Source organism: Littorina saxatilis, linkage group LG15, assembly GCF_037325665.1.
Source record: "Littorina saxatilis isolate snail1 linkage group LG15, US_GU_Lsax_2.0, whole genome shotgun sequence".
Lineage (NCBI taxonomy): Eukaryota > Metazoa > Mollusca > Gastropoda > Littorinimorpha > Littorinidae > Littorina > Littorina saxatilis.
The window spans coordinates 36,283,853-36,300,032 of record NC_090259.1 but is presented as its reverse complement, the minus strand read 5'-3'; the positions used below and the strand labels follow the sequence as shown (position 1 = coordinate 36,300,032).

Here is a 16,180-nt window from a genome sequence, read left to right as displayed (position 1 = left end):
GTCATTTGCTGACGATTACTTAATTTTGACGTCAGGAATGTCGACAAAGAAATTGATAGTTTCGGCCAACCTAAAATTATTGAATTACAGAATTAAAAAATTACTGCATTTGCAGAGACAATCATTCTAAAACCGATATGACGTCATTTTCATATTACGTAAGTGACACAAATTTAATCGCAAAGGATCTTGTTGAACTTGTTCCTGCTTCTGTATTCGGAGGCAGAAGGCCCTGCAGTCAAGCGGTTTTGCAGATCAGAGCGACAAGACAGGTGGGTAAGAAGCGGTCATGAAGTACAATTCGTTTTCATTGACGCGTGTTTGGATGAATGGGAAGCACTCATTAATTGTCACAATCATACAATGTCGATCCGCGCAAACCACCACATTTGAAGGAAATCGATTTTAAAGATTTGCACTGTAACTTTCAGTGTAAGCCTCTAAGGATGGGACAAGTGCAGTAGGCCCTATGCACAGTCAGAGAAGCTCGTCGAAAACAATACTGCACTCAACACTGGCACACACACACACACACACACACACACACACACACACACACACACACACACACACACACCTACCTGGCAGAGAGAGAGGGAGAGCGAGAGAGAGAGCCCAAGTAAAAAAGTACTACACTATGTACTATAGTATACCATAGTACTTGTACTATAGTATACTATAGTTTACTATAGTGCAAGTACTATGGTACATTGAATTGTACTATGGTATACTATAGTTTACTATAGTACAAGTACTATAGTACATTGAATTGTACTATGGTGTACCATAGTTTACTATAGTACTAGTACTATAGTAAACTATAGTACAAAAAGTACTATAGTACAATACATTAGTGTGTACTATAGTACATTGTGGTACATGTACTATAGTATACTATAGTAAACTATAGTACATTTAAATGTACTATAGTATTTTGAGCACTTTTTTGCCAAAATGTACTATAGTATACTATAGTAAACTATAGTAAACTATAGTTTACTAGAGTACATGTACTACAGTTTACTAGAGTAAAGTGTAGTACAGCGTGGTACTTTCGTAGAGTACATTTGTACTATAGTACTTGTACTATAGTTTACTATAGTACAGCGTGGTATTTTTGGCATGGTACATTTGTACTATAGTACTTTTACTATAGTTTACTATAGTACAGTGTGGTACTTTTTTTGCTGTAGATTTTGTACTATAGTACTTTTACTGTAGTTTACTATAGTATACTGCAGTACTTTCTTGAAAAAGTACCATAGCCTTAAAAATTACACTGGATGTAAATGTGGCCCCAATTTTTGCTGAATCAATTGTGTTGTGTGAATTGAATGTGTGTGTGCACGTTCAGGCCAGTGGCTGCAGTCAATCTGTCACATTTGGTAGGAAAGTAAAGGTTCATCACATGTTTTAAATTTTATTATTCATTTTTCGGCAGAGCATTAATAGTCAAACTTATGTAAGAACATTTTAAAATATTCACTAACATGTAAAAGACACAATCAAATAATAATTTTAGAAAAGGTGTCCATCTTGCACAGTGAGTAACCAAGCTGTTGATTTTTGGTAAATGTCCCAATGCAGAAACAGTTTTAATGCAATTTTTTATCACCCTGTTTATAACCAGAACAAGTAACAATAAAATGTACAAAACAGATTTATTATAGCACTCTTCTTTGTGGGAATTCATCTTTAGCACAACACATATTTTCTCAAAATTATCTCCCCTACAGCCAAGTTAAATTTCTATGATTAGCTTTGAAAGTGACCATGCCTACATCAGTACATGAAAACTCTGAACAATCAAAGGAGACAATGATTGTCCCTATTATTGACCGGAACTCTACCCCAATCTGAACTTGAATAATGCAAACTATCAAGCTGAATTGATGTCATCTAACCCTGTATGTGTGACCTTACACAGATAAAGTTATTTAGTTACTTTCTTTCTTTATTTGGTGTTTAACGTTGTTTTCCACCATTCAAGGTTATATCGCGACGGGGAAAGGGGGGAGATGGGATAGAGCCACTTGTCAATTGTTTCTTGTTCACAAAAGCACTAATCAAAAATTTGCTCCAGGGGCTTGCAACGTAGTACAATATATTACCTTACTGGGAGAATGCAAGTTTCCAGTAACATTACTTACATACTGCTTGACTAAAATCTTTACAAAAATTGACTATATTCTACACAAGAAACACTTAACAAGGGTAAAAGGAGAAACAGAGTCCGTTAGTCGCCTCTTACGACAATGCTGGGGAGCATCGGGTAAATTCTTCCCCCTAACCCGCGGGGGGTTATTGAGTTACAACGATCTTGCTTCAAACACATTCAAAATAATACCATTTCTCTGTTATTATTATTATTTTCTGTGAACTTAAAAGTTTATGAGGGTCAATTTGACATGGGTCACATCTAGAGGTCATCCAACTTCAATAGCCTGTACAGTATAAAAAATCTAGCTTTCAAAACATTTCAGAAAAATAAGAACACATGCTTTCGCAACACATCCTTGATATTTGTCAAAAATGTGGTTTTGAAAAAATGCCAAATGTGGTCATGTTTGAAATTGATCAAACCATAGCAGTATGTTAGTTTTGTAAAATCTACCTTGAAAACCATCCAAGAAAACAACAATGTTCAATTCTGTCTACCCATTGTAAGTCAGCCTAATTATGCTCCCCATCAGTGACATTCTCCTGACCCGGTGAGTCAAAACTCACTAAATGTCCAATGGAGAGTTTTCAGCACGTAACCAGAAAGTATACAGTGTGGCGTATGTCCCTTTTTTTCCAAACAGGGTTATATATGTGGCAATAATCACATGAAATGTTCTCTGTCCTCCACATCTGTTTGATTTGTGATTGGTGTCCAGATTATTTGCTACAGGCATCTGATTAAGTTTATTGTAGCTGCTGTCCGGTTCCCTTAGCCAGTGACATCTGCTTTCCTGTAACTTGTATTCATGTTCGCCGATGGCACCCGCTGAATAGTTTTGGTTGTTCTCCAATGGCATCTAGCTAGCTGCTTTGACGTCTGTAAGTGGTATCAAGGTCCTTCACCATGCAGTCATCTGCTGGAAGTGAACAGGAGGCTCTCTTGCTTATGACACCCACACCAGAGCATGGAATGAAACCTGCAATGACACAGCAGTATGACTATGAGAAAGCATGCAGACTGAAGCAAAGAGGGCCAAACTTTAAGAGAATGATAATGAAAGCTAACTTAAAGTGCAGTGGCTTTTAGTGCATATATATCTAACTTTTAAAACTTGTGTCTGTCTGTGTGTGTATTATGATGACTAAAGGCTCCGAAACAGCTGCACCGACTGAGACGGTGGTGGGGTTTGAAACGTGCTGGTGCGTGTATGTTTGTGCTTGCGTGTGTGCAGGCATGAATGTCTTTGTCAGTATATCTGTGTGTGTGTGTGTGTGTGTGTGTGTGTGTGTGTGACAATTTATGAATACAATAAATGTATACATCTATACACACCCAAGAAGATAAGGCGCTCAGCAGGTCTGCACTCATGTTGATCCATTATGTCGGAAACAGGCAGAACTGGATCCTCCACCCAACAGTCACTGCTGCAGTGCTGCTCTCAGCTATAAGCAAGAGAAAGCAGCTTGAGTGTTTCATCGCATATAATTCCAGTGTTTGCATACTCCATAGCGATTAGCTGAAACTATTTAGCTAAAACTATTATCAGTGGAATACTAAAGGGGTGGCATATGTCATCCAAAATGTAAGGCAATTTAAAGTGTGATTGACGGGACAGAAGCGTTTCAATGATACAAATTGAGAACACTACATAGCCTACTGTGTGTTACTGGGTTTACACAAGTAAAAGTGAATACTTTTTCTTCTTCTTCTTCGTTCATGGGCTTAGACTCCCACGTTCACTCATGTGGATTTTTACGTGTATGGCCATTCAGCCAGCATACGCCAATTTCGGGGGAGGCATGCTGGGTATTTTCGTGTTTCTATAACCCACCGAACTCTGACATGGTTTACAGGATCTTTTCCGTGCGCACTTGGTCTTGTGCTTGCGTGTACACATGAAGGGGGTTAAGTCACTAGCAGGTCTGCACATAAGTTGACCTGAGAGATCGGAAAAATCTCCACTCTTAACCCACCAGGTGGCAGCGACCGGGATTCAAACTCACGACCTCCCGATTATGAGGCCGACGTCTTACCACCACGCCACTGCGCCCATCGTGAATATTTCAATATTTGAAAAGCAATAAGTGTAAATCTGGTGCCACACAGCAAGCCATGAAGTATTCTGTTTTCAATTCCTACGTACCGGAGAGATAACCCATGTAGTAACTAAACCATACACCCACATGTGGGAATATCATTGAGGTCATGGCAAGCTAGTCTGGCAGGGACCTTATATATTCCACTGCTCATGATTACAAAGTCACAGATGCCAAGTCATTCTCGGAACACTTTTGGGCTTGCCATTTTCTCACGAATGTTTTGAGAATGAAGTTTGTCTCGGAGATTTTGCATAAGCAGTGGAAAATGACATCCCTGTCAGACATGTTGTTTGAACCAACCTCATTTACATGATAGACACGCCTGTGAAGAGATGCAGACCTGCCTACTCTCCCGAAAAATTCGGGAGACTCCCGATTTATGTCTGTTACTTCCGACCTCCCGATTAGACTTTGAATTCTCCCGATTTCATCAATGAATCCTGTAAAAAAAAACAAAAAAAAACGAAATTTGTTCCGTGTTGTACATGGTTTGGGCTTTTAGACGCCTGGGCTGAGTACAGCTTCCGGTGCCGCCAAGCGTTTTTGCTTCGGCTGTTATGATTGGTTTACTCAGATACAACGACCAATCGCTAAGCTTGACTTGCGAAGCTCTGTTGACGCGGATTGTCGCGATGGCGGGTAAAGAAGCTGAGAAACGTCTGCATGAGACAGACGACGAATCGACAGCACCATTTGAGCATCAGGAGAAAGTGAAATCGAAGAAATACATGCAGAAGTGGAAAGACGAGTACTATAAGTTGGAAAACATGGAGAAGTCTACGAAAGGCCCCCATTTTGCTCATTGCGGCGTCTGCCACCGGGATTTCTCGATATCCCACGGCGGTAGAAACGACATCACCAAGCACTGTGCCAGTTCAACCCACAAGGAGGCAGCCAAAGAGGGCATAAAGAACAGGCAGCTGAAACTGACTACCTGTTTCTAAAAGGCAACGGATTTTAAAAGACGGGTTACCAACGCCGAGGCCACATTCACGCAGTTACTGGCGGAGAACAACGTGCCTATAGCTTTTTCTGACAAGATTAACAAAGCAGTTGGGAAGGCCTTTCTTTCATATATTTCTTGAATGACCTTGTTTTCATCTGTATGAATTGGGTTTTCCTGGAGTGAAAAGTCACTAAAATATGTTCACATATTTTATCTGCCTGTCCCATGTTGTCTTTTTCAAGCCATTGCTTAATACATGTATACACTTGATGTAGATGTGATTACAACTGCCAGGCCAGTCATATGAGCTGTCTTCTCAAAGAAAACCAAGCTCTGTTATAGTTTTATTGTACTTTTCATAGCTTTTCAAAAAGGCATATCCCATTTATTTGGTGTTAGGAAAGGCCTCAAAATACACTTTATAAATCCTTAAAACCATTTTCGGTCGGGGGGCTTTGCCCCCCTGAACCCCCCCACCAGGGCGTTGCCCCTGGACCCCACCGGGGCCTTGGCGGCCCCTGGACCCCGGCCAGCTTTGGAGGATCTCCCTAATTTACCTTTGGGGGGGTAGGCAGGTCTGGAGATGGTTCATTTATCACATCATGACACATGGGTGGTATCTCTCAGGTAGGCAAAACAATATATCTAAATGCACCAATTTACCTCAAGCACTCAGCAGGTCTGCACATATGTTGATCCATTAGGTCAAAAAACCACCAGAACTTGATATGTTGTCCAAAAGTCACAGATAAAGTGGAACCCCCCAAGGATCCTGAAAAAATAATTAAAAATGAAGAGCCAACACTTGTACAAATTATCTGTCTTTGTACATACAAGCACATACACAAATAAATCTGCTTGCACTATGCTGGCTTTAGGCATGTGTAATAAAATGATTTTGGGGGAGCTTCTCTATTCAACTGGGAACTTTTGTTGTTGTCAAAAGCAATTTATGCCTCAAACATTCTCCCACTCAAGACTGAACTATGCATTCAGTATGTGTTGATATCTGACTTAAACTCATAAAACTAACAAAGGCTAACTTGTAAAAAGACACTGATTTGAAAAGAAAATTTAAATTCAATTACATATTATCATATATCCCATGACCTCCCTTCTTTGTCTCTGTTACTTCAGTATGGGTATATATGTTGTATTTTTATAGCTCAATAAATACATCATGGACTCAAAAAAATATATGATAGTGCAGATTCCGATTTGGGCGAAGAACTACTTTGCTCCCGACCTTTGACCTCGCGCCGAACAATGTGACACATTTGTATGAAGTTCCAAAATCGTATTGCACGGCTCAGAAAACCATATCAGTTGCACGCAAAAATGAATCTCAGAACTGATCTGATGTATGAGATGCAATAAGCAAACGTTTCTTTCATTATGAAAGCAATGCAGGTGGGAAAAAACGAACATTCAACTTACAAGATAACCAGATGCTAGCGAACCAAAACAAAAACACGAGTACCCTCCCCTTGCTTCGTTAGCAGACGACTTTTGAGAATCTGTCAGACCGTCCTTACCTGGCACGGTTGGGCTTCGCTATCATCAGCTGTTTCACGTGTTTTGCGAGCAAGTCTACTCTTTTGCCTGGCTCTGCAGTAAGTCCACATTGGCGATGAAGGTATCTAAGAACTTAACATGTGTGTATTTTTCCGTAATCCAGTCATATTCTTTCAAAATGCAATCAAGCGGCGGTGACAGACTTGGGACCTGTTTTCATCGCATCAATACCAGTTTAGGTTCATGCAAACACACTCGCAAAACAGTTTATCATGTAGATACATTTCAAATAGGGAGCAAATGGTTAAATCTACATATGTGTTCCCTAAAATTTGCTTCTCTGTCAATAAGACTAATTGTATAATAATGCGTTCGAAAAAAACAACGTGGAATCGATTCTGAATCGAGTCGAGTAAGCCAAATGGGGGCCAAACCGGTTTCCCCGTTCCGCCGACCTGAAACGCAAAAGAATTGTGCGCTTCAACTAAATGGATTTCTATACGACTTCATTACTTTCTTGCAACTTATGAACCTTTACTTAACGCTTTTAAACGGTCTGAAAGTAGTGTTACCGCGTACTTATAGATGCACTCATTCGTTTTATTTTTTCAGCGACGGTCACTTAGTTTAAGGTTGCAAAAAGGCCATGTCTCGCTGAAAACACTGTTTCACACTCCACAGATCGCAAAAGTGCCGCTAGTAGTCTACACTTTGTGTTTGATGGTAGAATGGGATATACAGATTACAACACTCGTGGTTTTTTATATGGCTTGTATTTCAGTCAAGACCCAGCGGGAATATCAATCGAGAGCCACTCGCCAAAGGCTCGTGTCTCCCGATGATATTCATCCGCTGGGTCTTGACTGAAATACAAGCCATATAAAAAACCACTCGTGTTGTAACCTATACGTATTATATAATCTGTTCTGGGGCTTTTTTCCAGGTCTTTTAAAAAAGGATGTTCACAAACAATAACGAACACATTTTTCAATTCAATGAATGTTTGCAGCACTGTCAGCCGGACAGAAATGACAGTATGTTGACAAAGCCGTGATAAAAACATAACCTGCAGTCCTACCTTAGCGCAAAGAAGTATGAATGGTCTCTGTGTACTCTACAATCTCTGACTGTGGCCCTATGTAAAGGTCGAAAAGAGCTGGCTGTGCTAGGCCATTAAGAAAAATTTCAGTTAATTCAGATTTGTACAAGGAGAGCATAAAAGCATATATTCACAGCATGTATGTCTTGTTATTGCTATAGGTCTATATATATATCTATGCCACAATGACACAGCAAATACGTACATTCATACAGACATATTCATTTACTCATATAATTTAAATTATATAGCACCACAGGAATATGTTAATATCAAAATCTAATATGAAATTTCTTACACACACCCATGAAGTTCAAGCCCTCAGCAGTTCTGCACACATGTTGATCCAGGAGGTCCAAACACACCCTGCACTTGTTGTCCAACAGTCACTGCTCCAGTGAAACCCTCCATTTAGGACCCTGAAAGATATATAACAAGTTCCATAAAGTGATACAAAACTCTTTGTTGTTGTCCTTATCTGCCGAAGGAGCACCTCCTGTCGCTTCACAGCATCTGTAACACAAGAGAGGACTGAGTATCCAGCCAGAAATTTCATGACTGTATTTTTATAATGATGATCAACAAAACTTTTTAGGGGCTTTTAAAATGATATGACAAATATAAAGTCAGATGCACTTCACCCATTGTTATACTTAAACATAGAACTAAGGCTTGCTCATACAGTAGAACTCCCCTTGTTAGACCTCAAAATATCTGAGAAAAATAGGCCTTAAAAAGGACCCCTGGGTGTCTTAAAAAGGCCGTTGATTGATGATTCACAAAGGTTATTCACAGAAAATATGAAAAAAGCAAGGTCCTAAAAGGGAGTGTGTCTTTAAGTGTGTGTGTGTGTGTGTCTGTGCATCGCAATTAAGGGCTAAACAAAAACAAACACACACCCAAGAAAAGCAAAATTTGTTTGAAAATTTGATCCAAGACAGTGAATCAAACAAGAAATCCTGAAATGTCCATCACTGATTCAGACATATTTGAATGTATGTGTGTGTGTTGCAAACATTACACAACAGTGGATCATAAATACCAAATTCAGCTATGCTAGTACCGTATTGCAAATTACATTAAATTTGAAATGTCAGAAAAAACAGGGTTTGTAAATTTTATAATTTGTTGTTAATAATTAACTTACTGGTTAAAGAGTACATGTACAACTTTTCACAATTTCAGCACAGAGAATGGAATCCTTGGTGTCTGCTTCCTTTTCTATCTGAATGACTCATTGGTACAGCCATCTGTCATCACCCTGCCGACTGTTTTTTGACATGGAGTCCAGAAGCTCCCCCACCAACTCAGGCAGTTTTGTTTTTCACTAAAAGTAAAAGAATAAAGGTCAAATAGATTTGCACAAAGGAATAAAAAGAGGTTTTCTAGTAATCCAAATAAAGCATGCAGAAATAAAAACACAAAAAGTAACATCTTTTTTGCCTCTTGTGCCCCCAAGACACTGGAATAATTACAGGCCACCAGTGAAAGTGAACAGAAAAACTTGATGTTTGAATATGTGTGTGTGTCAGTGTGTGTGTGTGTGTGTGTGTGTGTGTGTGTGTGTGTGTGTGTGTGTGTGTGTTATACAAGTGGTACAGGTAATTTAAAAGAGTTTAAAATGTCACTTACTTGTTGTCCCTGTCTTTCAGCACAAAGAAGAATGGAAACATTGGTGTTTTTGTCGGTTCCGTTCCAATTGAATGACTTGGTACAGCCATGCCATCAAGTTGATCAACCAGCTCACTGTTCCTGTTACCAGTTCAACCTCTTTTCCACAATTTGCAGACAGATTTTTAATCTGAAAAAGTCATGTAGGCCTATACATGTTTTCAAAATGGGAATTTATAAGTTGTAAACAGTTAACGAAATAGTCCGCTTCTGTCACGTACTCCCCACGAACACCACCATGTGGGGCAGCCAGATCCAGATAGAATCAACAAACAAGTAAAACTCAAAGTAAAAACATCAAACTCAAACTCAAAGAGAAAAACAACAACCAGACGGCCCAATGGTCACTGTAATTGTATCAGATTCAGATTCTCACAATGGTATAAACTTTGCAAATCTCAAAAATAGTCGGATACTAGTGACAGTGAATGAGTGATAGTGAAAAAGAGTTGTGGCAGCTGTAAAGAATAATTATACGTACTCCTCACTCGATAGTCGATGACTTGGCAGTTACTTTGCAAATCACTCGATAACTCCTGAGCGAATCTGGATACGATTACGTGGAAAACTCTTGAAGGCTTACTTCTCAGTCCAGATCCGTCTTCTGCTCTCTGAATTACGGTTAAACTCTCTTGGTGGGTTCCTTTCGTGATGTTGTAGACCGCTTTTTGGCAATCTCCCTGGTGCAAACTCTTTCTTCTGAGTTCGTTCGTTGAAAATCAGTTATTAGTGCTCTCCCTTGATTTACTTCGGAGTGGTCTCCTCTTCGACTTTTAAGGGACATAACTCTCGCATGCGAACCCTTTGATCGTATCGAAAGTAGCCGGCTCAGTTTGTTTTTGTTTTTGTTTGGTCTTGTGTTTGATGACTTTGCTAGTCCAATATTTTATGTATATATACTCAACCTTCGTTTTGCGTTTTTGTTGCAGCTGAGTGCATTTACAGTTCAAAAATCCTCCTATGGTTGTAAAACAAACCCAAAACTACATAAAATAAACAATAATAAAAACTGTTTTAAATAAGTGAGGTACATGTTTAGGCTAGGAGGGGGGGGGGTGCGCAACCCCCATAACCCCCCCCCCCCCCGGTAGTCCGGGCCTGCAAGGACAGGTTGGAAGATTAGGCTAAGCCTAAAACCTTTATCCTGACGTAATGAGTTAATTATGAGCTCTCTCTCTCTCTCTCTCTCTCTCTCTCTCTCTCTCTCTCTCTCTCTCTCTCTCTCTCTCTCTCTCTCTCTCTCTCTCTCTCTCTCTCTCTCTCTCTCTCTCTCTCTCTCTCTCTCTCTCTCTCTCTCTCTCTCTCTGTGTTAAGCATTCGATGTGTACATATTCCATAACTTTTTTAAAAAAAATCTGATATTGTGTGTGTGTGTGTGTGTGTGTGTGTGTGTGTGTGTGTGTGTGTGTGTGTGTGTGTGTGTGTTGTGTGTGAATGTCCGTGTATATGTGATTAGAATAGGGGTGCCTCTCTGCATGGGTGAAAAAAACACTTGTTTGTAATGCTTGTATGCCACAACCCTCTCTCTGTCTCCGTCTGTCTGTCTCTGTCTGTCTCTGTCTCTCTCTGTCTCTGTCTCTCTCTGTCTCTCTCTGTCTCTCTCTCTCTCTCTCTCTCTCTCTCAAATTATTTAAAATGAAACAATATTGTACACACAGCAAAATTCAGTCAACTTCAGGTCAAACCAAGAACTTTGCACTTGATCCTACATGAAGAATTATTTTGGCAAATGTTAAATTTAACATAAAAAAGGTATTGTTTCAAAATTTAACTGCAGACCATTTTACTAAGCGTTTCGGGCGGGCGGGAAATAGCTCAGTCGGTAGCGGCGCTGTCTTCAAAACCAGTTGTCGCAATCGGCGTGGGTTCGATCCCCACGTTCGGCGAGGGATTTATTTCCCAGAGTCAACATCGTGCAGACTCTCCTCGGTGGCCGCATGCGCACGATAAAGAACCCAAGTTCACAGCGAAAGTCTCAGGGCTCGGAAACATGAATACACGCATGCCGCAGGAAACAAAATGTGTGGGTATCGCCGTATACTGTATGGCAGCTCGCTTTCCCCATGGAGAAAGCAGCCCGAATTTCCATGAGGGCAACCTCACAGGACTATATAAAATCTTATCCTTAAACTTTTAAAGCAATTGTTAAATTCTCTTTTGAAAACTTTTTTTGTGAGAAGCGTTCCCAGGTAACGTTAATGAAATATTAATTTCACATTTGATGCTAACTGTTTACAAAAAACTAACTATACTTATGTAAATCTGACGTTACAAAAGTCCTTTCTCCTAAGTGAATATGTGCGTACCCACGTGTTTGTGTGTGTGCACGTGCAAGCGTGTGTGTGACTGTGTGTGTGTGTGTGTGTGTGTGTGTGTGTGTGTGTGTGTGTGTGTATGTGTGTGTGTGTTTGTGTGTGTGTGTGTGTGTGGTGTGTGTGTGTGTGTGAGCACAAAGTATTCCTACGTGTATTTTGCAAATGCACAGTTAACAAGTTTGAAAATATCTCATGTCATCTCCAACAAACGGCTTAATTCACACACACGCACGCACTAAAAACATAATAAATCTTATATGTACGACTACCTTGTAAAAACACACACAACACGTTTACATGCACAACTGGTGATATAAAACACAATTTTAAAAACAATGTTTTTTAATCAACTTAATTTCAACAACAAAATTGTTATGCTTAGCTGATAAGTTATATTAATAAAACAATAAAAATAAAAACACAAAATGCATGTATACTATTACTACTATACTGTACCGCAGTACTATGTACTGTAGTACTATATAGTAAAAAGTACCATAGTACAAAGTACCACAGTGTACCATAGTACAAAGTACTTCGTACTATAGTACTACTGTAGAACAGGGTACATTCACAAAAAAGTACCATAGTACAAAGTACTAGGTACTATAGTACTACTGTAGTACATGGTACATTCAATAAAAAGTACCATAGTACAAAGTACTAGGTACTATAGTACTACTGTAGTACATGGTAAATTCACTAAAAAGTACCATAGTACAAAGTACAAAGTACTCTACTGTACCACAAAGTACTATAGTACAGGGTACATTTACTACACAGTACTATAGTACAAAGTACCATGTACTACAGTATGTACTATAGTACATGGTACATTTACTATAGTTTACTATAGTACAGGGTACATTTACTATAGTTTACTATAGTATACTATAGTACATCGTGTGGTACTTTTTCAGCTGGGGAGAGAGAGAGAGAGACTCAGAGAGAGAGCCTCGGAAATACGCTATGCTGTTTAAAAGTTTGATCAAAAGTACTTCTATTCTATGTCACAATGTAAGGCTTTGAGAGATTTAACCAAATTAAAATCAGCACAAAAAAACACACAGAAAAAAACCAACCTTCAAATAGTTTTGACAACTTCATATTGTTGCTATCTTCGGATTGTGGTTATAAGAGAGTCTCAGATCGAGTGCCAATCTAATAGACGAATTCCGTGTGGGTTTGTAAGGGTTGTGAGAGAATGCATACCCTTGTTTTTTACTTGGACAAACATTGAAGGGGAACATGACTAGCGAGGGGTGTGTCGGAAACACGTGGACAGGGGCTCGTGTGAAGTTATTTGTCAGAGGAAAAGCAAGGGTATTCACTCATTCACAACCCATACAAACCCGACGGAGTTATTTCCGGAAACGTCTATTCAGCCCGAAGACGTGATGTTGTAAGATCAGTTGTTGCGGTGTTGACAGAATGGCTTCCAGCGAACAGAGACCAGCACCTCGGGGCCACCTGCTGTCGCAAGAGCAGCACATGTGCAGACCCCCCCGGGCCTATATCCGGGAAATCCCCCCACCGGGATCTAACACGCGCTTCCAGGTCGCTTCACCCGTCAGAAAGCACTCTTTCTTCGAACTGAAGCCACCTGTACCGAGGGCGTTGCTGGCCCCAGCACGCCGCAAGGAACCATTGCCGCCATTGCTGTCCAAGACGAAGAAGACAACGCCTAAACTTCTGCGCAGCATCGCTTACCAAGAACATTTACGTGATGTCATGCACCGCGTCATGAGCACGACCTACTCGTACAAGGTCAAATACCCCGCGCTGCAGAAACCCAAGGATATGTACACTTGCTGTCCGCGGTAGTGTTGATCAGGTTTTGACTACGAGCGTTATTGTGTCTGCCAAATTATTGTTTGGAATGGGTTGCATTCATGTCTTGGGCGCTATTGCGCATGTAGTGTGGTAGGTTTAATGCATAAGACCTATACTGAATAGTTCAACTGTTATTCAATAGATCAGCGTGTTGTCTGTAGCCAACAGTGGAACACGTTGGTCCTTTGTGACGTGAGCTAGTCGGGGTTTGACGCTGCACAATGAAATGCAAAGATATACTTGTTTGTGGCACTTGTCCCGACCATCCAGGTTTACATGGGATAAGAGCAACCTTCCGTCAGGACACGTACCCAAACCATCACGGCCTCAGTTGTTGCGTGTGCAAGTGTCAACATTTCTATCTGAATTTCGTAACGAATACTGCGAACTTAATTAATCAAACAATATCTACTCCGCCTAGGACGTAGCCAGACTGTTGATCCTGGCTATGTTTCCTGAAGGAGGGATGTCCTTATTCAATACAAACACCTGGACACATCTCTGGTGGTGTACCGGCTCGCCCACTCAGGAAATATTCCACCTTGAAAGTTGACGGTCACTTGATTTCATTCTTCTTGGTTGTCTTCTGAACGCTTATCTGACCTCTCACGCGCTGCTCACCGTCAGCTGATGGCATCAAGTGACTTCAACTTATTTTGTGGGAAGGTTATGAATGCGTTTGAAATTTTTGAACGATTTATTCAGTTTTTAATTGATTTATTACTATTATATCCGCTTGCGTGAGTAAATGTGCCTCGCTATGACTTGTGGCAGGTGATGTTTGCCCATTGTCGTTTTGCGTATCGTCAGTCACTGCTCAAATTGTCATATATTTTTTAATATTTTTGTATAAAGATGATTTTATCCTATACCCCGTACGTATTCCAATTGCACGTACTTCGATTTTTTGTGATTTGGATGACTTATATATATATGTGTGTGTGTGTGTGTGTGTGTGTGTGTGTGTGTGTGTGTGTGTGTGTGTGTGTGTGTGCGCGCGCACGCGCTTTTTTTTCTCAACAAGAGTTTGGCGGCCATTGTGCAGAAGGGTTTGGGACTGACGCCGGGCATGGTGGCCGCCATTATTAGTATCGGCTTTCAAATTTTCGATCAAAGCACACATCAAATGCACACACACACATACACACACACACATGTATACAAACACACTAACTAACTAACTGACTAACTAAACAGTTCGACCCTTTACAGAGCGGATATTTACCAAATACTGATAATCATTGGAAGAGTTCGGGGGATTGCGGAGGGCATACACATCTCACTGTTTTCCAAATATAACGCCTTTCGCCCCCAACACCCACCCTGTGTGTGTGTGTGTGTGTGTGTGTCGGTGTGTGTGTGTGTGTGTGTGTTACTGAGTTTTGTTTTAACTGTTTACCGACACAACTTCCACGTACACGGAAGCACACTTCAGGCAGACATACATAAAGAGAGAGAGAAAGAGAGAGAGAGAGACACACACACACACACACACACGCGCGCGCGCGCGCGCGCACGCACACACACACATTCATACATATGATATATATTATATGTTCTTCGAATTCGGGGCAGATTCTCTTTGTGAAACTCTGTCCCGTCCGATAGGCCTGTCTGTGAAGGGATAATTTTTATATTTAGTCAAGTTTTGACTAAATATTTTAACATCGAGGGGGAATCGAAACGAGGGTCGTGGTGTATGTGCGTGTGTGCGTGCGTGTGTGCGTGTGTGTGTGTGTGCGTGTGTGTGTGTAGAGCGATTCAGAGTAAACTACTGGACCGATCTTTATGAAATTTGACATGAGAGTTCCTGGGTATGAAATCCCCAGACGTTTTTTTCATTTTTTTGATAAATGTCTTTGATGACGTCATATCCGGCTTTTCGTGAAAGTTGAGGCGGCACTGTCACGCCCTCATTTTTCAACCAAATTGGTTGAAATTTTGGTCAAGTAATCTTCGACGAAGCCCGGACTTCGGTATTGCATTTCAGCTTGGTGGCTTAAAAATTAATTAATGACTTTGGTCATTAAAAATCTGAAAATTGTAAAAAAAAATAAAAATTTATAAAACGATCCAAATTTACGTTTATCTTATTCTCCATCATTTGCTGATTCCAAAAACATATAAATATGTTATATTCGGATTAAAAACAAGCTCTGAAAATTAAAAATATAAAAATTATTATCAAAATTAAATTGTCCAAATCAATTTAAAAACACTTTCATCTTATTCCTTGTCGGTTCCTGATTCCAAAAACATATAGATATGATATGTTTGATTAAAAACACGCTCAGAAAGTTAAAACAAAGAGAGGCACAGAAAAGCGTGCTATCCTTCTTAGCGCAACTACTACCCCGCTCTTCTTGTCAGTTTCACTGCCTTTGCCATGAGCGGTGGACTGACGATGCTACGAGTATACGGTCTTGCTGAAAAATGGCAGCTACTTGACTAAATATTGTATTTTCGCCTTACGCGACTTGTTTTGTTTCCTCTCTCTTTTGCTCTGCTAAGAGATTTTAACAAATCTCAGAAGAAAGT

The 16,180-nt window shown here is 40.2% G+C and overlaps 3 long non-coding RNA genes across 4 annotated transcripts in view; 2 read left to right on the top strand and 1 right to left on the bottom strand.

Annotated features, from left to right (window-relative positions):
* The window catches only part of LOC138949211 (uncharacterized), a 152,267-nt gene that overhangs the window by 87,903 nt on the left and 48,184 nt on the right, over positions 1 to 16,180 (top strand). The window lies entirely within an intron of this gene.
* LOC138949210 (uncharacterized) lies at positions 102 to 14,513 on the top strand. Its single transcript, XR_011450192.1, has 2 exons — positions 102 to 272; positions 13,240 to 14,513. It is a non-coding gene; the product is annotated as an uncharacterized lncRNA (long non-coding RNA).
* LOC138949202 (uncharacterized) lies at positions 1,397 to 10,410 on the bottom strand. 2 transcript variants are annotated; one of them, XR_011450185.1, is made up of 7 exons: positions 9,976 to 10,410; positions 9,456 to 9,624; positions 8,971 to 9,150; positions 8,128 to 8,242; positions 5,873 to 5,981; positions 3,497 to 3,606; positions 1,397 to 3,140 (listed from the first exon to the last, which is right to left on the bottom strand). It is a non-coding gene; the product is annotated as an uncharacterized lncRNA (long non-coding RNA). The 2 variants fall into 2 exon arrangements; XR_011450184.1 differs by lacking the exons at positions 9,456 to 9,624; positions 9,976 to 10,410 and having other exon boundaries at positions 8,971 to 9,265.